General features: G+C 48.3%; 5 pseudogenes; all 5 read right to left on the bottom strand.

Annotated features, from left to right (window-relative positions):
• Positions 1 to 1,218: 1,218 nt before the first annotated feature.
• Positions 1,219 to 1,338, bottom strand: LOC130352745 (5S ribosomal RNA; annotated as a pseudogene).
• Positions 1,339 to 2,811: 1,473 nt separating this feature from the next.
• On the bottom strand, positions 2,812 to 2,931 carry LOC130345311 (5S ribosomal RNA; annotated as a pseudogene).
• An 11,821-nt stretch (positions 2,932 to 14,752) lies between these two features.
• On the bottom strand, positions 14,753 to 14,872 carry LOC130318381 (5S ribosomal RNA; annotated as a pseudogene).
• Positions 14,873 to 15,145: 273 nt separating this feature from the next.
• On the bottom strand, positions 15,146 to 15,265 carry LOC130353028 (5S ribosomal RNA; annotated as a pseudogene).
• A 1,869-nt stretch (positions 15,266 to 17,134) lies between these two features.
• Positions 17,135 to 17,254, bottom strand: LOC130334755 (5S ribosomal RNA; annotated as a pseudogene).
• Between the last annotated feature and the right edge of the window lie 6,903 nt (positions 17,255 to 24,157).

Raw genomic sequence — 24,157 nt, 5'->3', positions numbered from 1 at the left:
TTCCCAGCCAGTGTCCCATGCCGGTACTTACCGGGCCCTAAGATCTGTACCAGTCTGCGATCTGACGAGAGCAGGCACGTTAAGCTTAGGATGGCTGTCGACAGCTTCACACCTTGTATACTGTGGATTTAAGCATCAATAAGTACCAGCATGGGAGATTGGCTGGGAATCCCAGGTGTCGTTGACATTTTGCTCTGTTGCCGCCTTACGCTCAGCAAAATGTCAACTGCACCCGGGATTCCCAGCCAGTCTCCCATGCTGGTAATTACCAGGCCCGAAGCTGGGAAGCAGTCTGCGATCTGACGAGAACAGGCGCATTCAGCTTAGGATTGCCGTAGACATCTTCACACCCTGTATACTGTGGATTTAAGCATCAATAAATCCTTTTCGGAATCGGAGCGTAAGGCGGCAACAGAGCAAAATGTCAACGGCAGCCGGGATTCCCAGCCAGTGTCCCATGCCGGTACTTACCGGGCCCTAAGATCTGTACCAGTCTGCGATCTGACGAGAGCAGGCGCGTTAAGCTTAGGATGGCCGTCGACAGCTTCACACCTTGTATACTGTGGATTTTAGCATCAATAAATTATTTTCGGAATCGGAGCGGAGGGCAGCAATAGAGCAAAATGTCAACGGCACCTGGGATTCCCAGCCAGTCTCCCATGGCGGTACTTACCGGGCCCTAAGCCGGGTAGCAGTTTGCAATCTGACGAGAGCAGGCACGTTCAGATAAAGATGGCCTTTGACAGCTTCATGCTTTTTATACTGTGCATTTAAGCATCAATAAATCCTTTTCGGAATCGGAGAGGAAGGCGGCAACAGAGCAAAATGTCAATAGCTCCTTGGATTGCCAGCCAGTCTCCCATGCCTGTACTTTCCTGGCAGCAGTCTGCGATCTGACAAGAACAGGCACATTCAGCTTAGGATAGCCGTACACGGCTTCACACCCTGTATACTGTGGATTTAAGCATCAATAAATCCTTTTCGGAATCGAAGCGGAAGGCGGCTACAGAGCAAAATTTCAACTAAACCTGGGATTCCCAGACAGTCTCCCATGCTGGTACTTACCGGGCCCTAAGCTGGGTAGCAGTCTGCACTCTGACGAGAGCAGGTGCGTTCAGCTTAGGATGGCCTTTGACAGCTTCTCGCCCTTTATACTGTGGATTTAAGCATCAATAAATCCTTTTCGGAATCGGAGCAGAAGGCAGCAATAGAGCAAAATGTCAACGGCACCCGGGATTCCCAGCCAGTCTCCCATGCCAGTACTTACCGGGCCCTAAGCTGGGTAGCAGTCTGCGATCTGACGAGAGCAGGCACGTTCAACTTAGGATGGCCATTGACAGCTTCACGCCCTTTATACTGTGCATTTAAGCATCAATAAATCCTTTTCCGAATCGGAGCGGAAGGCGGCAACAGAGCAAAATGTCAACTGCACCCGGGATTCCCAGCCAGTCTCCCATGCCGGTACTTACTGGGCCCTAAGCTGGGTAGCAGTCTGCAATCTGACGAGAGCAGGCGCGTTCAGCTTACGATGGCCATTGACAGCTTCATGCTTTTTATACTGTGCATTTAAGCATCAATAAATCCTTTTCGGAATCGGAGAGGAAGGCGGCAAAAGAGCAAAATGTCAATAGCACCTTGGATTGCCAGCCAGTCTCCCATGCCCGTACTTGCCGGGCAGCAGTCTGCGATCTGACAAGAACAGGCACAATCAGCTTAGGATAGCCGTAGACGGCTTCACACCCTGTATACTGTGGATTTAAGCATCAATAAATCCTTTTCGGAATCGGAACGGAAGGCGGCAACAGAGCAAAATGTCAACGGCAGCCGGGATTCCCAGCCAGTGTCCCATGCCGGTACTTACCGGGCCCTAAGATCTGTACCAGTCTGCGATCTGACGAGAGCAGGCGCGTTAAGCTTAGGATGGCCGTCGACAGCTTCACACCTTGTATACTGTGGATTTAAGCATCAATAAATTATTTTCGGAATCGGAGCGGAAGGCAGCAATAGAGCAAAATGTCAACTGCGACCGGGATTCCCAGCCAGTCTCCCATGCCAGTACTTACCGGGCCCTAAGCTGGGTAGAAGTCTGCAATCTGACGAGAGCAGGCACGTTCAGCTTAGCATGGCCATTGACAGCTTCATGCTTTTTATACTGTGCATTTAAGCATCAATAAATCCTTTTCGGAATCGGAACGGAAGGCGGCAACAGAGCAAAATGTCAACTGCACCCGGGATTCCCAGCCAGTCTCCCATGCCGGTACTTACTGGGCCCTAAGCTGGGTAGCAGTCTGCGATCTGACGAGAGCAGGCGCGTTCAGCTTAGGATGGCCGTTGACATCTTCACGCCTTGTATATTGTGGATTTAAGCATCAATAAATATTTTTATTAATCGGAGAGGAAGGCGGCAACAGAGCAAAATGTCAATGGCACCTTGGATTGCCAGCCAGTCTCCCATGCCGGTAACTGCCGGGCAGCAGTCTGCGATCTGAGGAGAGCAGGAACGTTCAGGCTTAGGATGGCCGTTGACAGCTTCACACTTTGTATACTGTGGATTTAAGCATCAATAAATCCTTTTCCGAATCGGAGCGGAAGGTAGCAACAGATTAAAATGTCAACTGCACCCGGGATTCCCAGCCAGTCTCCCATGCTGGTACTTACCAGGCCCGAAGCTGGGTAGCAGTCTGCGATCTGACGAGATCAGGCGCATTCAGCTTAGGATGGCCGTAGACATCTTCACACCCTGTATACTGTGGATTTAAGCATCAATAAATCCTTTTCGGAATCGGAGCGGAAGGCGGCAACAGAACAAAATGTCAACGACACCTGGGATTCCCAGCCAGTCTCCCATGCAGGTACTTACCGGGCCCTAAGCTGTGTAGCAGTCTGCGATCTGACGAGAGCAGGCTCGTTCAGCTTAGGATGGCCGTTGACAGCTTCTTGCCCTTTATACTGTGCATTTAAGCATCAATAAATCCTTTTCGGAACGGAACGGAAGGCGGCAACAGAGCAAAATGTCAACGGCAGCCGGGATTCCCAGCCAGTGTCTCATGCCGGTACTTACCGGGCCCTAAGATCTGTACCAGTCTGCGATCTGACGAGAGCAGGCGCGTTAAGCTTAGGATGGCCGTCGACAGCTTCACACCTTGTATACTGTGGATTTAAGCATCAATAAATTATTTTCGGAATCGGAGCGGAAGGCGGCAATAGAGCAAAATGTCATTGGCACCGGGGATTCCCAGCCAGTCTCCCATGCCAGTACTTACCGGGTCCTAAGCTGGGTAGCAGTCTGCGATCTGACGAGAGCAGGCGCGTTCACATTAGGATGGCCATTGACAGCTTCATGCTTTTTATACTGTGCATTTAAGCATCAATAAATCCTTTTCGGAATCGGAGAGGAAGGCGGCAACAGAGCAAAATGTCAATAGCACCTAGGATTGCCAGACAGTCTCCCATGCCCGTACTTGCCGGGCAGCAGTCTGCGATCTGACAAGAACAGGCACATTCAGCTTAGGATAGCCGTAGACGGCTTCACACCCTGTATACTGTGGATTTAAGCATCAATAAATCCTTTTCGGAATCGGAGCGGAAGGCGGCTACAGAGCAAAATGTCAACAACACCTGGGATTCCCAGCCAGTCTCCCATGCTGGTACTTACCGGGCCCTAAACTGGGTAGCAGTCTGCGATCTGACAAGTGCAGGCGCCTTCAGCTTAGGATGGCCGTTGACAGCTTCACATTTTGTATACTGTGGATTTAAGCATCAATAAATAATTTTCGGAATCGGAGCAGAAACAGAGCAAAATGTCAACTGCACCCGGGATTCCCAGCCAGTCTCCCATGCTGCTACTTACCAGTCCCGAAGCTGGGAAGCAGTCTGCGATCTGACGAGAACAGGCGCATTCAGCTTAGGATGGCCGTAGACATCTTCACACCCTGTATACTGTGGATTTAAGCATCAATAAATCCTTTTCGGAATCGGAGCGTAAGGCGGCAACAGAGCAAAATGTCAACGGCAGCCGGGATTCCCAGCCAGTGTCCCATGCCGGTACTTACCGGGCCCTAAGATCTGTACCAGTCTGCAATCTGACGAGAGCAGGCGCGTTCAGCTTAGGATGGCCGTTTACAGCTTCTCGCCCTTTATACTGTGCATTTAAGCATCAATAAATCCTTTTCGGAATCGGAACGGAAGGCGGCAACAGAGCAAAATGTCAACGGCAGCCGGGATTCCCAGCCAGTGTCTCATGCCGGTACTTACCGGGCCCTAAGATCTGTACCAGTCTGCGATCTGACGAGAGCAGGCGCGTTAAGCTTAGGGTGGCCGTCGACAGCTTCACACCTTGTATACTGTGTATTTAAGCATCAATAAATTATTTTCGGAATCGGAGCGGAAGGCGGCTACAGAGCAAAATGTCAACAACACCTGGGATTCCCAGCCAGTCTCCCATGCTGGTACTTACCGGGCCCTAAGCTAGGTAGCAGTCTGCGATCTGACGAGAGCAGGCACGTTCAGCTTAGGATGGCCGTTGACAGCTTCACGCCCTTTATACTGTGCGTTTAAGCATCAATAAATCATTTTCCGAATCAGAGCGGAAGGCGGCAACAGAGCAAAATGTCAACTGCACCCGGGATTCCCAGCCAGTCTCCCATGCCGGTACTTACTGGACCCTAAGCTGGGTAGCAGTCTGCGATCTGACGAGAGCAGGCGCGTTCAGCTTAGGATGGCCGTTGACATCTTTACGCCTTGTATATTGTGGATTTAAGCATCAATAAATATTTTTATTAATCGGAGAAGAAGGCGGCAACAGAGCAAAATGTCAATGGCACCTTGGATTGCCAGCCAGTCTCCCATGCCGGTATCTGCCGGGCAGCAGTCTGCGATCTGAGGACAGCAGGCACGTTCAGGCTTAGGATGGCCGTTGACAGCTTCACACCCTGTATATTGTGGATTTAAGCATCAATAGATCCTTTTCCGAATTGGATCGGAAGGCGGCAACAGATTAAAATGTCAACTGCACCCGGGATTCCCAGCCAGTCTCCCATGCTGGTACTTACCAGGTCCTAAGCTGGGTAGCAGTCTGCGATCTGACGAGAGCAGGCGCGTTCAGCTTAGGATGGCCATTGACAGCTTCATGATTTTTATACTGTGCATTTAAGCATCAATAAATCCTTTTCGGAATCGGAACGGAAGGCGGCAACAGAGCAAAATGTCAACGGCAGCCGGGATTCCCAGCCAGTGTCTCATGCCGGTACTTACCGGGCCCTAAGATCTGTACCAGTCTGCGATCTGACGAGAGCAGGCGCGTTAAGCTTAGGATGGCCGTCGACAGCTTCACACCTTGTAAATCATATTTATTAAATTTAAAAAAAAATTTTTACAAACATTTGCATTAGAAGTTAAACATCGATCTCATACCTCATAAATACACTGCAAATTCAATCTAGTTTCACATAGCTATCAATTATTGAAAGCAGTGGGTATCTGTCAAACAGTTTGAACCAAAAAAAAACAACCTACAGTGGTACTTGAATATGAACGATAGACATCACATTCATTGATGATCTAAATTTACTCATCCACAGTCATGTATTTTGGATTATTAATTGTGTACTCAGTGCCATAATATTATAAGTCATTAGCAATATATTCTGTGTGTGCTGCATAAGTGAACGGTAAATAAACTCTTGAAATTAGAAAGCGTCTATGTGTCCTATATGTCTATACAAAAGGGTGAGTTCTTCCAGGCTAACCATCTCTTGTTAAACTTAGTATAATTGTTTAGTCCCAATGCTAAGATTTTCTCGTATGAATACGTGGTATTGATTTTCGCTATCAGCGATTCCGTAGTGGGAATGACATCTGATCTCCAGTGGCTCACTATGGCCGTTTTTGCTATTATACAAACTATACAATAAAAGTCGCGCTGTTTGCACGGTATTGATGATATATTTAAAAACAACAAAGCAGATTGCGGAGACCATGGTATTCCCCTACCAATCACTTCTCTTAATAGATGTACACACGCCGTCCAAAAGGGTTGAACCTTAGGACACGTCCAAAGTATATGGAAGAGTGTGCCCTTCATGCCACATCCACGCCAGCATTTATCAGATACATCAGAATACATATAAGCTAGCTTATCCGGGGTATGATACCAGCGTAGAGCAGTTTTCAAGGCGGATTCCATGTGGGATGAACATTGAAAGGCCTTATGTGTGTAAGAAAGGGCCCTCTCCCATGTACTCAAAGAAAAGGACATATGCATTTCCCTCTCCCATACCCTTAAGGGGTACGGTTTACTATCAGCTAACCGTTGTTGCAAGGCATTGTAAAACTGTTTAAGCCCCCCTCTAGGAGAGGATAGGAGGCGGATAGCTGAGCTGTCTAAATCCTCCGAAGAAAGCTGTATGGTCTGTAGAAAATGTCTTACTTGTAAGAGTTTATAAAAATCATGTTTAGGTAAATGAAATTTAGCAGCCAGAGCGTCAAATGACATCAACGAACCCGCTACCAACATATGTCGTACATGAGAGATACCCTTAGAGGTCCATACAGCTAAATCTATATTCGGTATGTTAGCCTGTATAAAAGATAACGGCAGATCATTTATTATAGCTTTAACTGGATTATTAGAGTGTGAGATAAAATAGTTCCAGGCGATATAAGAAGCCTTTACAAGTGGATTAATAAGAGAGGGAGGGGTAATATTCCAAAAGGGAGCCAATAATACGTCTTTCAGTGTAAAGGGGAGTACAGAGACGCTTTCTATAGCTAGCCATGGCAGGAATCGTTCGTTGCACCACCAACTCTTCATCATAGATACCAATGTAGAGATATAGTAAAAGTGTAGGTTAGGGGAGCCTAAGCCCCCGCGATTCGTAGACCTAGAAAGGATGCTAGAGGACAGCCTGGGTTTACGACCCTTCCAAATGAAAGCGGATAGTGCTCTGTGGGCCTTGGAAAAGAAGACAGATGGGAGAAGAATAGGCAGAGTGCGGAAAAGATAAAGAAATTTGGGCAACAGGAACATTTTAAAAGTGGCCACCCTCCCTACCCATGATATCTCAGCTACAGCCATACGCTCCATATCAGATGTTATAGTGACCAGTAATTTCTCGTAGTTCTCAGAGTACAGTAACTTGGTGGGGTAAGATAGCTGAATGCCTAAATATTGAATGCTCTTAGAGCACCAATCAAACAGATATCTGGACTTTAAGGATGACAAGAGGGTGTGGGAGACATTGATTGGCAAGGCCTGAGTTTTTGCGTTATTCAAGTGATAGTAAGATAAGTTGCCATAATGTTCAATACTATCCATTACCGCTGCCAGCGATATTTCAGGATCTGCTACAGACAGAATAACATCATCTGCATAGAGTGATATGGTGTGAATGTCCTGCCCTATAGATATACCCAGTATCCTATCATCAAGCCTAATTGATTGTGCCAATGGTTCCATCGATAATATATATATCAAGGGTGACAGGGGACATCCCTGCCGGGATCCATTAGTAATGGCGAAAGAATCAGACAGTACCCCATTGGCGAGTACCCTGGCTGTGGGTTGGGAATACAGTGACCTGATGGCTGTCATAATGCTGCCCGACAGACCCATCTGAGACAGGGCCGAGAAGGCAAACGACCAGCGGAGCCGGTCAAACGCCTTCTCAGCATCCAAGGCAAGAACTACCGCCGTCTCAGAGACACGTTCCAAATGATAAAAAATGTTCAAGAGTCTCCTAGTGTTGTCTGAACCCTGCCGCCCAGCAACGAACCCAGCCTGATCTGTATGTACCAAAGACGGCAGAACAACCGATAAACGGTTAGCTATTAATTTTGCGAAAATTTTCAGGTCTTGGTTCAATAGCGAGATAGGTCGGAAATTTTTCGGCCTATCTGGGGATTTCCCCGGCTTAGGTAGAGTGGTTATAATCGCTTCCAGGTTTTCCTTAGGAAATTCACCTGACTTCATTGCCGAGCGGCAGAACCCCACCAAGTAAGGTACTAATAAGTCACTGAAAGCTTTATAATATAAAGAGGCGAACCCGTCCGGTCCCGGTGCTTTCCCTATTGGCAATGATTTAATAATCTTAGCTAATTCTGCCTCTGTGATGTCCTGGTTGAGAGTTGTAAGTTGAGTGACAGAAAGCAAGGGAAGCTGGAGCCGGGAAAGATAGGAGTGTATAGAGGAAGTGAGATCAGAGGGAGTCGGGATGGTATCCTTCAGGTTGTACAGATGGGAATAAAAGGCCCCAAAGCCATTCGCTATATCAGAGGGAGTGTATAATTTTTCATTTGTGGTAGGGTAAAGCAAAAAGGGGATTCTAGATTTTGCTTGTCTCTGTTTTAGGCGGCTAGCAAGCAATTTACCTGCTTTGTTATCCTGAGAGTAATATCTAGCCCCCAACTTCCGATGCGATTTTTCATAAGACGCCAAAAGAAGACATTTCAAATCGCGTCTCAAAGCAGATACTGTTTCAAGGTGAAGACCCATATTTGATGCAAGAGCCCCTTATGACCGCCTTGTGACAGTTCCATAATAGTATGGAATCCGTCACTGAGAGCTTATTCCTCTGGAAGTAGTCTGTGATGTCCTTCCGCAAATGGTCTGCAAATTGCGGATGAGACCACAGATAGGGGTTGTTGCGCCAAGCATAGGACTTGGGGGGATATACACTATCTTTTATTTGTAATGTAATGGCCGCATGATCCGACCATTTTATAGTGGTAATTTCTGAGTGTAGGGAATGTTCAATAAGGTTTCTATCTACAAGGAAGAGGTCAATTCGAGAGTACGTGTTATGCACTCCCGACAAAAAGGTGAATGATCTATCTGTAGCATGGTGAATCCTCCAAATGTCATAAAGATCCTTAGAGGCTAGAAAGGAGGAAAGAGAATTTGCAAGAAAACGAGAAGAAGACGTAGAATCTAGAGAGGGGTCTGAGACAGTGTTGAAGTCCCCACAGAGCACTAAAGGACCCCAGGCCATCCTACCAACCACTCCCATCAATCGGTTCAAAAAGCGAAGTTGCCCCTGATTAGGTGCATACAGAGAGACTAAGGTTAATTTGGTGGCATTAATGGTGCAACGAAGAATCACGTACCTTTCGTATGGGTCAGCCACGACATCATGAAGTGTAAATGCCACTGTATTTTTGATCGCGATCATTACTCCTCTAGCTTTGGAGCTGTGATGAGAATGAAAAACATGTGAGAAAGCTGGATGGTGCACACGAAAGGCATCTCTGACGAGCAGATGCGTCTCCTGGACACAAAATATATCACATTTGAGCAATTGTGCTTCCTTCCATAAGTATGTACGTCTATGTGGTGCATTTAAACCGTTCACGTTTAGACTTGCAATAGTTATGGCCATAATAATAAATCAATCCAATATGCAATATACCATAGCAAATAATGAATATCGGGAAGGCAAGGCGCATCTCCCAGCCAGCATGCGCCCGCCCTAATGACACAGAATACTTCTAGTAGATCATCTATGATAGTAGCACCACTGTTTAAATAACATGTAACTATAGAACAGTATACTAAGAACATAAGAAAAAACAAATAGGATAGCTTGCCGAAGCCACAGCTATCCGACAGATTGTGTGGGTTCGAGTCCACACTGTAACCGAGCACCCTGATCACAACACAGGAGCCCGCATTCCAACTGGGTTAGCGGACATCACATCAGACCTCAGGTTGTGGACCAGTCCTTCATGCGAGTTGGAGGCTTGGAAGATTTTAGAAAGTCAGACGGGTATACTGGAGTCAGTCCCCAAGATTTCAACAGGTCTTCGCCTTCTGTTAGGCTGCGCACTACATGTAGAGAGTTCTCATGTCTAATTAGCAGGCGCACTGGGAATCCCCATCTATACATAACCTTTGCATTGCGTAGAGTAGAGGTCACCGGGAGTAACGCTCTACGGGCTTGTAGGGTTGCTGCAGAAAGGTCTGCATAAACAGCGACTTTTTGATAGGGTGCCGGCAGGCCATCATGGCGGCGAGTATATTCCATAAACCGTTCCTTAATATGGAAAAAATGAATTCTCGCCAGGACATCTCTGGGGATGGAATCGTCCAGGTGCCTAGGTCTTGGGACCCTGTGAGCCCTGTCTATGGTGAGTTCTTGTGCTGTACAATCAGGCAAGACCAACTGCAAAATTGAATGGACATAGTCCGAAATATTAGCTGGTGCAACCGTTTCTGGAATGCCGCGCAATTTCACATTGTTGCGTCGGCTACGATCTTCAAGGTCAGCAACTTTAAGTTTAAGCGTTGTAACTTCATCCTCCAGCCCATCTCTTAGATCTATAAGGGCATTATGCGAATCCGCAAATTCCTCAAACTTTTGCTCAATGTGATCCACTCTATTCCCAATGTCCAGCACAGAGGCTTTTATAGGGGCAATCAGCCTATGAATATCCTGCTGGAAAGAGGTACGCAGCAGCAGCAGCATATCTTTAAGAGTGGTGTCAGTAAGAGATTGATTATTAACCGGGATTGAGGCCAGGGGATCTGCAATATCAATTTCCCCTTGTATGTCAGTGTCCCAAGCTCCTACCTCTCTCCTTTCGCCTGCTTCCTCCAATCTAGCACGCTGCTTTGCTGGGCTCTGAGAAGGGGAGCTTGCAGGGAGAGAGGCTGGAGATCCCACCGAGGCCCGCCGCTCACCATTTCCAGCTGCGCCATTCCTGTTGATTTCGCCACGTGGGGAAGGGCCGCGCTCCGTTGCCGCCTGCGGTAGAGACAAGGTAGAAGCATGCAGAGCTGAGTCCGAGGTGGATCTCCGGTTCAGCAGTGGGGACCCTCCGGTGCCTTGTGCTTGAGAGCGCGAGGATCGTGCAGCCGTCTGTGAGGTGAGCAGGCCGCCGGCGCCATCTTGCTCCGCCGCCGCTCGCGGCACAAAGTGAAATTTAGCCAGGTTACCGACCTTGATAGGCTTTCGTCTCCTCGCCGGCATGATGAGGAGGAATTAGAGTATCTTTTCAGAGAGGTCTGAGCGGTATGTCGCTGTGGAATAGTCGCTATGGCAGGCTGTAACACGGAGCTCTCCTAGTATGCGACCATGCGCTTCGGCTGCCAGGCCACGCCCAGCTTCACACCTTGTATACTGTGGATTTAAGCATCAATATATTCTTTTCGGAATCGGAGCGGAGGGCAGCAATAGAGCAAAATGTCAACAGCAATCGGGATTCCCAGCCAGTCTCCCATGCCAGTACTTACCGGGCCCTAAGCTGGGTAGCAGTCTGCAATCTGACGAGAGCAGGCGCGTTCAGCTTAGGATGGCCATTGACAGCTTCATGCTTTTTATACTGTGCATTTAAGCATCAATAAATCCTTTTCGGAATCGGAGAGGAAGGCGGCAACAGAGCAAAATGTCAATAGTTCCTTGGATTGCCAGCCAGTCTCCCATGCCCGTACTTGCCGGGCAGCAGTCTGCGATCTGACAAGAACAGGCACATTCAGCTTAGGATAGCCGTAGACGGCTTCACACCCTGTATACTGTGGATTTAAGCATCAATAAATCCTTTTCGGAATCGGAGCGGAAGGCGGCTACAGAGCAAAATGTCAACAACACCTGGGATTCCCAGCCAGTCTCCCATGCTGGTACTTACCGGGCCCTAAGCTGGGTAGCAGTCTGCAATCTGACGAGAGCAGGCGCGTTCAGCTTAGGATGGCCGTTGACAGCTTCACACTTTGTATAATGTGGATTTAAGCATCAATAAATAATTTTCGGAATCGGAGCAGAAACAGAGCAAAATGTCAACGGCAGCCGGGATTCCCAGCCAGTCTCCCATGCCGGTACTTACCAGGCCCGAAGCTGGGTAGCAGTCTGCGATCTGACGAGAACAGGCGCATTCAGCTTAGGATGGCCGTAGACATCTTCACACCCTGTATACTGTGGATTTAAGCATCAATAAATCCTTTTCGGAATCGGAGCGGATGGCGGCAACAGAACAGAATGTCAACGACACCTGGGATTCCCAGCCAGTTTCCCATGCTGGTACTTACCGGGCCCTAAGCTGGGTAGCAGTCTGCGATCTGACGAGAGCAGGCGCGTTCAGCTTAGGATGGCCGTTTACAGCTTCTCGCCCTTTATACTGTGCATTTAAGCATCAATAAATCCTTTTCGGAATCGGAACGGAAGGCGGCAACAGAGCAAAATGTCAACGGCAGCCGGGATTCCCAGCCAGTGTCTCATGCCGGTACTTACCGGGCCCTAAGATCTGTACCAGTCTGCGATCTGACGAGAGCAGGCGCGTTAAGCTTAGGATGGCCGTCGACAGCTTCACACCTTGTATACTGTGGATTTAAGCATCAATAAATTCTTTTCGGAATCGGAGCGGAAGGCAGCAATAGAGCAAAATGTCAACGGCACCCGGGATTCCCAGCCAGTCTCCCATGCCAGTACTTACTGGGCCCTAAGCTGGGTAGCAGTCTGCGATCTGACGAGAGCAGGCGCGTTCAGATTAGGATGGCCATTGACAGCTTCATGCTTTTTATACTGTGCATTTAAGCATCAATAAATCCTTTTCGGAATCGGAGAGGAAGGCGGCAACAGAGCAAAATGTCAATAGCACCTTGGATTGCCAGCCAGTCTCCCATGCCCGTACTTGCCGGGCAGCAGTCTGCGATCTGACAAGAACAGGCACATTCAGCTTAGGATAGCCGTAGATGGCTTCACACCCTGTATACTGTGGATTTAAGCATCAATAAATCCTTTTCGGAATCGGAGCGGAAGGCGGCTACAGAGCAAAATGTCAACAACACCTGGGATTCCCAGCCAGTCTCCCATGCTGGTACTTACCGGGCCCTAAGCTAGGTAGCAGTCTGCGATCTGACGAGAGCAGGCACGTTCAGCTTAGGATGGCCGTAGACAGCTTCACGCCCTTTATACTGTGCGTTTAAGCATCAATAAATCCTTTTCGGAATCGGAGCGGAAGGCGGCTACAGAGCAAAATGTCAACAACACCTGGGATTCCCAGCCAGTCTCCCATGCTGGTACTTACCGGGCCCTAAGCTGGGTAGCAGTCTGCAATCTGACGAGAGCAGGCGCGTTCAGCTTAGGATGGCCGTTGACAGCTTCACACTTTGTATAATGTGGATTTAAGCATCAATAAATAATTTTCGGAATCGGAGCAGAAACAGAGCAAAATGTCAACGGCAGCCGGGATTCCCAGCCAGTCTCCCATGCCGGTACTTACCAGGCCCGAAGCTGGGTAGCAGTCTGCGATCTGACGAGAACAGGCGCATTCAGCTTAGGATGGCCGTAGACATCTTCACACCCTGTATACTGTGGATTTAAGCATCAATAAATCCTTTTCGGAATCGGAGCGGATGGCGGCAACAGAACAGAATGTCAACGACACCTGGGATTCCCAGCCAGTTTCCCATGCTGGTACTTACCGGGCCCTAAGCTGGGTAGCAGTCTGCGATCTGACGAGAGCAGGCGCGTTCAGCTTAGGATGGCCGTTTACAGCTTCTCGCCCTTTATACTGTGCATTTAAGCATCAATAAATCCTTTTCGGAATCGGAACGGAAGGCGGCAACAGAGCAAAATGTCAACGGCAGCCGGGATTCCCAGCCAGTGTCTCATGCCGGTACTTACCGGGCCCTAAGATCTGTACCAGTCTGCGATCTGACGAGAGCAGGCGCGTTAAGCTTAGGATGGCCGTCGACAGCTTCACACCTTGTATACTGTGGATTTAAGCATCAATAAATTCTTTTCGGAATCGGAGCGGAAGGCAGCAATAGAGCAAAATGTCAACGGCACCCGGGATTCCCAGCCAGTCTCCCATGCCAGTACTTACTGGGCCCTAAGCTGGGTAGCAGTCTGCGATCTGACGAGAGCAGGCGCGTTCAGATTAGGATGGCCATTGACAGCTTCATGCTTTTTATACTGTGCATTTAAGCATCAATAAATCCTTTTCGGAATCGGAGAGGAAGGCGGCAACAGAGCAAAATGTCAATAGCACCTTGGATTGCCAGCCAGTCTCCCATGCCCGTACTTGCCGGGCAGCAGTCTGCGATCTGACAAGAACAGGCACATTCAGCTTAGGATAGCCGTAGATGGCTTCACACCCTGTATACTGTGGATTTAAGCATCAATAAATCCTTTTCGGAATCGGAGCGGAAGGCGGCTACAGAGCAAAATGTCAACAACACCTGGGATTCCCAGCCAGTCTCCCATGCTGGTACTTACCGGGCCCTAAGCTAGGTAGCAGTCTGCGATCTGACGAGAGCAGGCACGTTCAGCTTAGGATGGCCGTTGACAGCTTCACGCCCTTTATACTGTGCGTTTAAGCATCAATAAATCCTTTTCGGAATCGGAGCGGAAGGCGGCTACAGAGCAAAATGTCAACAACACCTGGGATTCCCAGCCAGTCTCCCATGCCAGTACTTACTGGGCCCTAAGCTGGGTAGCAGTCTGAGATCTGACGAGAGCAGGCGCGTTCAGATTAGGATGGCCATTGACAGCTTCATGCTTTTTATACTGTGCATTTAAGCATCAATAAATCCTTTTCGGAATCGGAGAGGAAGGCGGCAACAGAGCAAAATGTCAATAGCACCTTGGATTGCCAGCCAGTCTCCCATGCCCGTACTTGCCGGGCAGCAGTCTGCGATCTGACAAGAACAGGCACATTCAGCTTAGGATAGCCGTAGATGGCTTCACACCCTGTATACTGTGGATTTAAGCATCAATAAATCCTTTTCGGAATCGGAACGGAAGGCGGCAACAGAGCAAAATGTCAACGGCACCCGGGATTCCCAGCCAGTCTCCCATGCCAGTACTTGCCGGGCCCTAAGCTGGGTAGCAGTCTGCGATCTGACGAGAGCAGGGGCGTTCAGCTTAGGATGGCCGTTGACATCTTAACGCCTTGTATACTGTGGATTTAAGCATCAATAAATATTTTTTTTAATCGGAGAGGAAGGCGGCAACAGATCAAAATGTCAATAGCACCTTGGATTGCCAGCCAGTCTCCCATGCCCGTACTTGCCGTGCAGCAGTCTGCGATCTGAACAGGCGCATTCAGCTTAGGATAGCCGTAGACGGCTTCACACCCTGTATATTGTGGATTTAAGCATCAATAAATCCTTTTCCGAATCGGAGCAAAATGTCTACAGAGCTACAGAGCAAAATGTCAACAACACCTGAGATTCCCAGCCAGTCTCCCATGCTGGTACTTACCGGGCCCTAAGCTGGGTAGCAGTCTGCGATCTGACGAGAGCAGGCGCGTTCAGCTTAGGATGGCCGTTAACAGCCTCACGAAATTTATACTGTGCATTTAAGCATCAATAAATCCTTTTCCGAATCGGAGCGGAAGGCGGCAACAGATTAAAATGTCAACTGCACCCGGGATTCCCAGCCAGTCTCCCATGCTGGTACTTACCAGGCCCTAAGCTGGGTAGCAGTCTGCGATCTGACGAGAGCAGGCGCGTTCAGCTTAGGATGGGCGTTGACAGCTTCACACTTTGTATACTGTGCATTTAAGCATCAATAAATCCTTTTCGGAATCGGAACGGAAGGCGGCAACAGAGCAAAATGTCAACGGCAGCCGGGATTCCCAGCCAGTGTCCCATGCCGGTACTTACCGGGCCCTAAGATCTGTACCAGTCTGCGATCTGACGAGAGCAGGCGCGTTAAGCTTAGGATGGCCGTCGACAGCTTCACACCTTGTATACTGTGGATTTAAGCATCAATAAATTATTTTCGGAATCGGAGCGGAAGGCAGCAATAGAGCTAAATGTCAACCGGGATTACCAGCCAGTCTCCCATGCCAGTACTTACCGGGCCCTAAGCTGGGTAGCAGTCTGCGATCTGACGAGAGCAGGCGCGTTCAGCTTAGGATGGCCATTGACAGCTTCATGCTTTTTATACTGTGCATTTAAGCATCAATAAATCCTTTTCGGAATAGGAACGGAAGGCGGCAACAGAGCAAAACGTCAACTGCACCCGGGATTCCCAGCCAGTATCCCATGCCGGTACTTACTGGGCCCTAAGCTGGGTAGCAGTCTGCAATCTGACGAGAGCAGGCGCATTCAGCTTAGGATGGCCGTTGACATCTTCACGCCTTGTATATTATGGATTTAAGCATCAATAAATATTTTTTTTATCGGAAAGGAAGGCGGCAACAGAGCAAAATGTCAATGGCACCTTGGATTGCCAGCCAGTCTCCCATGCCAGTAACTGCCGGGCAGCAGTCTGCGATCTGAGGAGAGCAGGCACGTTCAGGCTTAGGATGGCCGTTGACAGCTTCACACCCTGTATATTGTGGATTTAAGCATCAATAAATCCTTTTCCGAATCGGAGCGGAAGGCGGCAACAGATTAAAATGTCAACTGCACCCGGGATTCCCAGCCAGTCTCCCATGCTGGTACTTACCAGGACCTAAGCTGGGTAGCAGTCTGCGATCTGACGAGAGCAGGCGCGTTCAGCTTAGGATGGCCGTTGACAGCTTCACACTTTGTATACTGTGGATTTAAGCATCAATAAATAATTTTCGGAATCGGAGCAGAAACAGAGCAAAATGTCAACTGCACCCGGGATTCCCAGCCAGTCTCCCTTGCTGGTACTTACCAGGCTCGAAGCTGGGTAGCAGTCTGCGATCTGACGAGAACAGGCGCGTTCAGCTTAGGATGGCCGTTGACAGCTTCTTGCCCTTTATACTGTGCATTTAGGCATCAATAAATCCTTTTCGGAATTGGAACGGAAGGCGGCAACAGAGCAAAATGTCAACGGCAGCCGGGATTCCCAGCCAGTGTCCCATGCCGGTACTTACCGGGCCCTAAGATCTGTACCAGTCTGCGATCTGACGAGAGCAGGCGCGTTAAGCTTAGGATGGCCGTCGACAGCTTCACACCTTGTATACTGTGGATTTAAGCATCAATAAATTATTTTCGGAATCAGAGCGGAAGGCAGCAATAGAGCAAAATATCAATAGCACCTTGGATTGCCAGCCAGTCTCCCATGCCCGTACTTGCCGGGCAGCAGTCTGCGATCTGACAAGAACAGGCGCATTCAGCTTAGGATAGCCGTAGACGGCTTCACACCCTGTATATTGTGGATTTAAGCATCAATAAATCCTTTTCGGAATCGGAGCAAAATGTCTACAGAGCTACAGAGCAATATGTCAACAACACCTGAGATTCCCAGCCAGTCTCCCATGCTGGTACTTACCGGGCCCTAAGCTGGGTAGCAGTCTGCGATCTGACGAGAGCAGGCGCGTTCAGCTTAGGATGGCCGTTGACAGCTTCACACTTTGTATACTGTGCATTTAAGCATCAATAAATAATTTTCGGAATCGGAGCAGAAACAGAGCAAAATGTCAACTGCACCCGGGATTCCCAGCCAGTCTCCATGCTGGTACTTACCAGGCCCGAAGCTGGGTAGCAGTCTGCGATCTGACGAGAACAGGCGCATTCAGCTTAGGATGGGCGTAGACATCTTCACACCCTGTATACTGTGGATTTAAGCATCAATAAATCCTTTTCGGAATCGGAGCAAAATGTCTACAGAGCTACAGAGCAAAATGTCAACAACACCTGGGATTCCCAGCCAGTCTCCCATGCTGGTACTTACCGGGCCCTAAGCTGGGTAGCAGTCTGCGATCTGACGAGAGCAGTCGCGTTCAGCTTAGGATGGCCGTTGACAGCTTCACGCCCTTTATACTGTGCATTTAAGCATCAATAAATCCTTTTCCGAATCGGAGCGGAAGGCGGCAACAGAGCAAAATGTCAACTGCACCCGGGATTCCCAGCCAGTCTCCCATGCCGGTACTTACTGGGCCCTAAGCTGGGTAGCAGTCTGCAATCTGACGAGAGCAGGCGCGTTCAGCTTACGATGGCCATTGACAGCTTCATGCTTTTTATACTGTGCATTTAAGCATCAATAAATCCTTTTCGGAATCGGAGAGGAAGGCGGCAAAAGAGCAAAATGTCAATAGCACCTTGGATTGCCAGCCAGTCTCCCATGCCCGTACTTGCCGGGCAGCAGTCTGCGATCTGACAAGAACAGGCACAATCAGCTTAGGATAGCCGTAGACGGCTTCACACCCTGTATACTGTGGATTTAAGCATCAATAAATCCTTTTCGGAATCGGAACGGAAGGCGGCAACAGAGCAAAATGTCAACGGCAGCCGGGATTCCCAGCCAGTGTCCCATGCCGGTACTTACCGGGCCCTAAGATCTGTACCAGTCTGCGATCTGACGAGAGCAGGCGCGTTAATCTTAGGATGGCCGTCGACAGCTTCACACCTTGTATACTGTGGATTTAAGCATCAATAAATTCTTTTCGGAATCGGAGCGGAAGGCAGCAATAGAGCAAAATGTCAACTGCGACCGGGATTCCCAGCCAGTCTCCCATGCCAGTACTTACCGGGCCCTAAGCTGGGTAGAAGTCTGCAATCTGACGAGAGCAGGCACGTTCAGCTTAGCATGGCCATTGACAGCTTCATGCTTTTTATACTGTGCATTTAAGCATCAATAAATCCTTTTCGGAATCGGAACGGAAGGCGGCAACAGAGCAAAATGTCAACTGCACCCGGGATTCCCAGCCAGTCTCCCATGCCGGTACTTACTGGGCCCTAAGCTGGGTAGCAGTCTGCGATCTGACGAGAGCAGGCGCGTTCAGCTTAGGATGGCCGTTGACATCTTCACGCCTTGTATATTGTGGATTTAAGCATCAATAAATATTTTTATTAATCGGAGAGGAAGGCGGCAACAGAGCAAAATGTCAATGGCACCTTGGATTGCCAGCCAGTCTCCCATGCCGGTAACTGCCGGGCAGCAGTCTGCGATCTGAGGAGAGCAGGCACGTTCAGGCTTAGGATGGCCGTTAACAGCTTCACACTTTGTATACTGTGGATTTAAGCATCAATAAATCCTTTTCCGAATCGGAGCGGAAGGTAGCAACAGATTAAAATGTCAACTGCACCCGGGATTCCCAGCCAGTCTCCCATGCTGGTACTTACCAGGCCCGAAGCTGGGTAGCAGTCTGCGATCTGACGAGATCAGGCGCATTCAGCTTAGGATGGCCGTAGACATCTTCACACCCTGTATACTGTGGATTTAAGCATCAATAAATCCTTTTCGGAATCGGAGCGGAAGGCGGCAACAGAACAAAATGTCAACGACACCTGGGATTCCCAGCCATTCTCCCATGCAGGTACTTACCGGGCCCTAAGCTGTGTAGCAGTCTGCGATCTGACGAGAGCAGGCTCGTTCAGCTTAGGATGGCCGTTGACAGCTTCTTGCCCTTTATACTGTGCATTTAAGCATCAATAAATCCTTTTCGGAACGGAACGGAAGGCGGCAACAGAGCAAAATGTCAACGGCAGCCGGGATTCCCAGCCAGTGTCTCATGCCGGTACTTACCGGGCCCTAAGATCTGTACCAGTCTGCGATCTGACGAGAGCAGGCGCGTTAAGCTTAGGATGGCCGTCGACAGCTTCACACCTTGTATACTGTGGATTTAAGCATCAATAAATTATTTTCGGAATCGGAGCGGAAGGCGGCAATAGAGCAAAATGTCATTGGCACCGGGGATTCCCAGCCAGTCTCCCATGCCAGTACTTACCGGGTCCTAAGCTGGGTAGCAGTCTGCGATCTGACGAGAGCAGGCGCGTTCAGATTAGGATGGCCATTGACAGCTTCATGCTTTTTATACTGTGCATTTAAGCATCAATAAATCCTTTTTGGAATCGGAGAGGAAGGCGGCAACAGAGCAAAATGTCAATAGCACCTAGGATTGCCAGACAGTCTCCCATGCCCGTACTTGCCGGGCAGCAGTCTGCGATCTGACAAGAACAGGCACATTCAGCTTAGGATAGCCGTAGACGGCTTCACACCCTGTATACTGTGGATTTAAGCATCAATAAATCCTTTTCGGAATCGGAGCGGAAGGCGGCTACAGAGCAAAATGTCAACAACACCTGGGATTCCCAGCCAGTCTCCCATGCTGGTACTTACCGGGCCCTAAGCTGGGTAGCAGTCTGCGATCTGACAAGTGCAGGCGCCTTCAGCTTAGGATGGCCGTTGACAGCTTCACATTTTGTATACTGTGGATTTAAGCATCAATAAATAATTTTCGGAATCGGAGCAGAAACAGAGCAAAATGTCAACTGCACCCGGGATTCCCAGCCAGTCTCCCATGCTGCTACTTACCAGTCCCGAAGCTGGGAAGCAGTCTGCGATCTGACGAGAACAGGCGCATTCAGCTTAGGATGGCCGTAGACATCTTCACACCCTGTATACTGTGGATTTAAGCATCAATAAATCCTTTTCGGAATCGGAGCGTAAGGCGGCAACAGAGCAAAATGTCAACGGCAGCCGGGATTCCCAGCCAGTGTCCCATGCCGGTACTTACTGGGCCCTAAGATCTGTACCAGTCTGCAATCTGACGAGAGCAGGCGCGTTCAGCTTAGGATGGCCGTTTACAGCTTCTCGCCCTTTATACTGTGCATTTAAGCATCAATAAATCCTTTTCGGAATCGGAACGGAAGGCGGCAACAGAGCAAAATGTCAACGGCAGCCGGGATTCCCATCCAGTGTCTCATGCCGGTACTTACCGGGCCCTAAGATCTGTACCAGTCTGCGATCTGACGAGAGCAGGCGCGTTAAGCTTAGGGTGGCCGTCGACAGCTTCACACCTTGTATACTGTGTATTTAAGCATCAATAAATTATTTTCGGAATCGGAGCGGAAGGCGGCTACAGAGCAAAATGTCAACAACACCTGGGATTCCCAGCCAGTCTCCCATGCTGGTACTTACCGGGCCCTAAGCTAGGTAGCAGTCTGCGATCTGACGAGAGCAGGCACGTTCAGCTTAGGATGGCCGTTGACAGCTTCACGCCCTTTATACTGTGCGTTTAAGCATCAATAAATCATTTTCCGAATCAGAGCGGAAGGCGGCAACAGAGCAAAATGTCAACTGCACCCGGGATTCCCAGCCAGTCTCCCATGCCGGTACTTACTGGACCCTAAGCTGGGTAGCAGTCTGCGATCTGACGAGAGCAGGCGCGTTCAGCTTAGGATGGCCGTTGACATCTTTACGCCTTGTATATTGTGGATTTAAGCATCAATAAATATTTTTATTAATCGGAGAAGAAGGCGGCAACAGAGCAAAATGTCAATGGCACCTTGGATTGCCAGCCAGTCTCCCATGCCGGTATCTGCCGGGCAGCAGTCTGCGATCTGAGGACAGCAGGCACGTTCAGGCTTAGGATGGCCGTTGACAGCTTCACACCCTGTATATTGTGGATTTAAGCATCAATAGATCCTTTTCCGAATTGGATCGGAAGGCGGCAACAGATTAAAATGTCAACTGCACCCGGGATTCCCAGCCAGTCTCCCATGCTGGTACTTACCAGGTCCTAAGCTGGGTAGCAGTCTGCGATCTGACGAGAGCAGGCGCGTTCAGCTTAGGATGGCCATTGACAGCTTCATGATTTTTATACTGTGCATTTAAGCATCAATAAATCCTTTTCGGAATCGGAACGGAAGGCGGCAACAGAGCAAAATGTCAACGGCAGCCGGGATTCCCAGCCAGTGTCTCATGCCGGTACTTACCGGGCCCTAAGATCTGTACCAGTCTGCGATCTGACGAGAGCAGGCGCGTTAAGCTTAGGATGGCCGTCGACAGCTTCACACCTTGTAAATCATATTTATTAAATTTAAAAAAAAATTTTTACAAACATTTGCATTAGAAGTTAAACATCGATCTCATACCTCATAAATACACTGCAAATTCAATCTAGTTTCACATAGCTATCAATTATTGAAAGCAGTGGGTATCTGTCAAACAGTTTGAACCAAAAAAAAACAGCCTACAGTGGTACTTGAATATGAACGATAGACATCACATTCATTGATGATCTAAATTTACTCATCCACAGTCATGTATTTTGGATTATTAATTGTGTACTCAGTGCCATAATATTATAAGTCATTAGCAATATATTCTGTGTGTGCTGCATAAGTGAACGGTAAATAAACTCTTGAAATTAGAAAGCGTCTATGTGTCCTATATGTCTATACAAAAGGGTGAGTTCTTCCAGGCTAACCATCTCTTGTTAAACTTAGTATAATTGTTTAGTCCCAATGCTAAGATTTTCTCGTATGAATACGTGGTATTGATTTTCGCTATCAGCGATTCCGTAGTGGGAATGACATCTGATCTCCAGTGGCTCACTATGGCCGTTTTTGCTATTATACAAACTATACAATAAAAGTCGCGCTGTTTGCACGGTATTGATGATATATTTAAAAACAACAAAGCAGATTGCGGAGACCATGGTATTCCCCTACCAATCACTTCTCTTAATAGATGTACACACGCCGTCCAAAAGGGTTGAACCTTAGGACACGTCCAAAGTATATGGAAGAGTGTGCCCCTCATGCCACATCCACGCCAGCATTTATCAGATACATCAGAATACATATAAGCTAGCTTATCCGGGGTATGATACCAGCGTAGAGCAGTTTTCAAGGCGGATTCCATGTGGGATGAACATTGAAAGGCCTTATGTGTGTAAGAAAGGGCCCTCTCCCATGTACTCAAAGAAAAGGACATATGCATTTCCCTCTCCCATACCCTTAAGGGGTACGGTTTACTATCAGCTAACCGTTGTTGCAAGGCATTGTAAAACTGTTTAAGCCCCCCTCTAGGAGAGGATAGGAGGCGGATAGCTGAGCTGTCTAAATCCTCCGAAGAAAGCTGTATGGTCTGTAGAAAATGTCTTACTTGTAAGAGTTTATAAAAATCATGTTTAGGTAAATGAAATTTAGCAGCCAGAGCGTCAAATGACATCAACGAACCCGCTACCAACATATGTCGTACATGAGAGATACCCTTAGAGGTCCATACAGCTAAATCTATATTCGGTATGTTAGCCTGTATAAAAGATAACGGCAGATCATTTATTATAGCTTTAACTGGATTATTAGAGTGTGAGATAAAATAGTTCCAGGCGATATAAGAAGCCTTTACAAGTGGATTAATAAGAGAGGGAGGGGTAATATTCCAAAAGGGAGCCAATAATACGTCTTTCAGTGTAAAGGGGAGTACAGAGACGCTTTCTATAGCTAGCCATGGCAGGAATCGTTCGTTGCACCACCAACTCTTCATCATAGATACCAATGTAGAGATATAGTAAAAGTGTAGGTTAGGGGAGCCTAAGCCCCCGCGATTCGTAGACCTAGAAAGGATGCTAGAGGACAGCCTGGGTTTACGACCCTTCCAAATGAAAGCGGATAGTGCTCTGTGGGCCTTGGAAAAGAAGACAGATGGGAGAAGAATAGGCAGAGTGCGGAAAAGATAAAGAAATTTGGGCAACAGGAACATTTTAAAAGTGGCCACCCTCCCTACCCATGATATCTCAGCTACAGCCATACGCTCCATATCAGATGTTATAGTGACCAGTAATTTCTCGTAGTTCTCAGAGTACAGTAACTTGGTGGGGTAAGATAGCTGAATGCCTAAATATTGAATGCTCTTAGAGCACCAATCAAACAGATATCTGGACTTTAAGGATGACAAGAGGGTGTGGGAGACATTGATTGGCAAGGCCTGAGTTTTTGCGTTATTCAAGTGATAGTAAGATAAGTTGCCATAATGTTCAATACTATCCATTACCGCTGCCAGCGATATTTCAGGATCTGCTACAGACAGAATAACATCATCTGCATAGAGTGATATGGTGTGAATGTCCTGCCCTATAGATATACCCAGTATCCTATCATCAAGCCTAATTGATTGTGCCAATGGTTCCATCGATAATATATATATCAAGGGTGACAGGGGACATCCCTGCCGGGATCCATTAGTAATGGCGAAAGAATCAGACAGTACCCCATTGGCGAGTACCCTGGCTGTGGGTTGGGAATACAGTGACCTGATGGCTGTCATAATGCTGCCCGACAGACCCATCTGAGACAGGGCCGAGAAGGCAAACGACCAGCGGAGCCGGTCAAACGCCTTCTCAGCATCCAAGGCAAGAACTACCGCCGTCTCAGAGACACGTTCCAAATGATAAAAAATGTTCAAGAGTCTCCTAGTGTTGTCTGAACCCTGCCGCCCAGCAACGAACCCAGCCTGATCTGTATGTACCAAAGACGGCAGAACAACCGATAAACGGTTAGCTATTAATTTTGCGA

The sequence above is a fragment of the Hyla sarda genome, chromosome 1, assembly GCF_029499605.1.
Source record: "Hyla sarda isolate aHylSar1 chromosome 1, aHylSar1.hap1, whole genome shotgun sequence".
Lineage (NCBI taxonomy): Eukaryota > Metazoa > Chordata > Amphibia > Anura > Hylidae > Hyla > Hyla sarda.
Note: the sequence above shows the minus strand (reverse complement) of the source record. Positions and strands in the feature narration are given on the sequence as shown.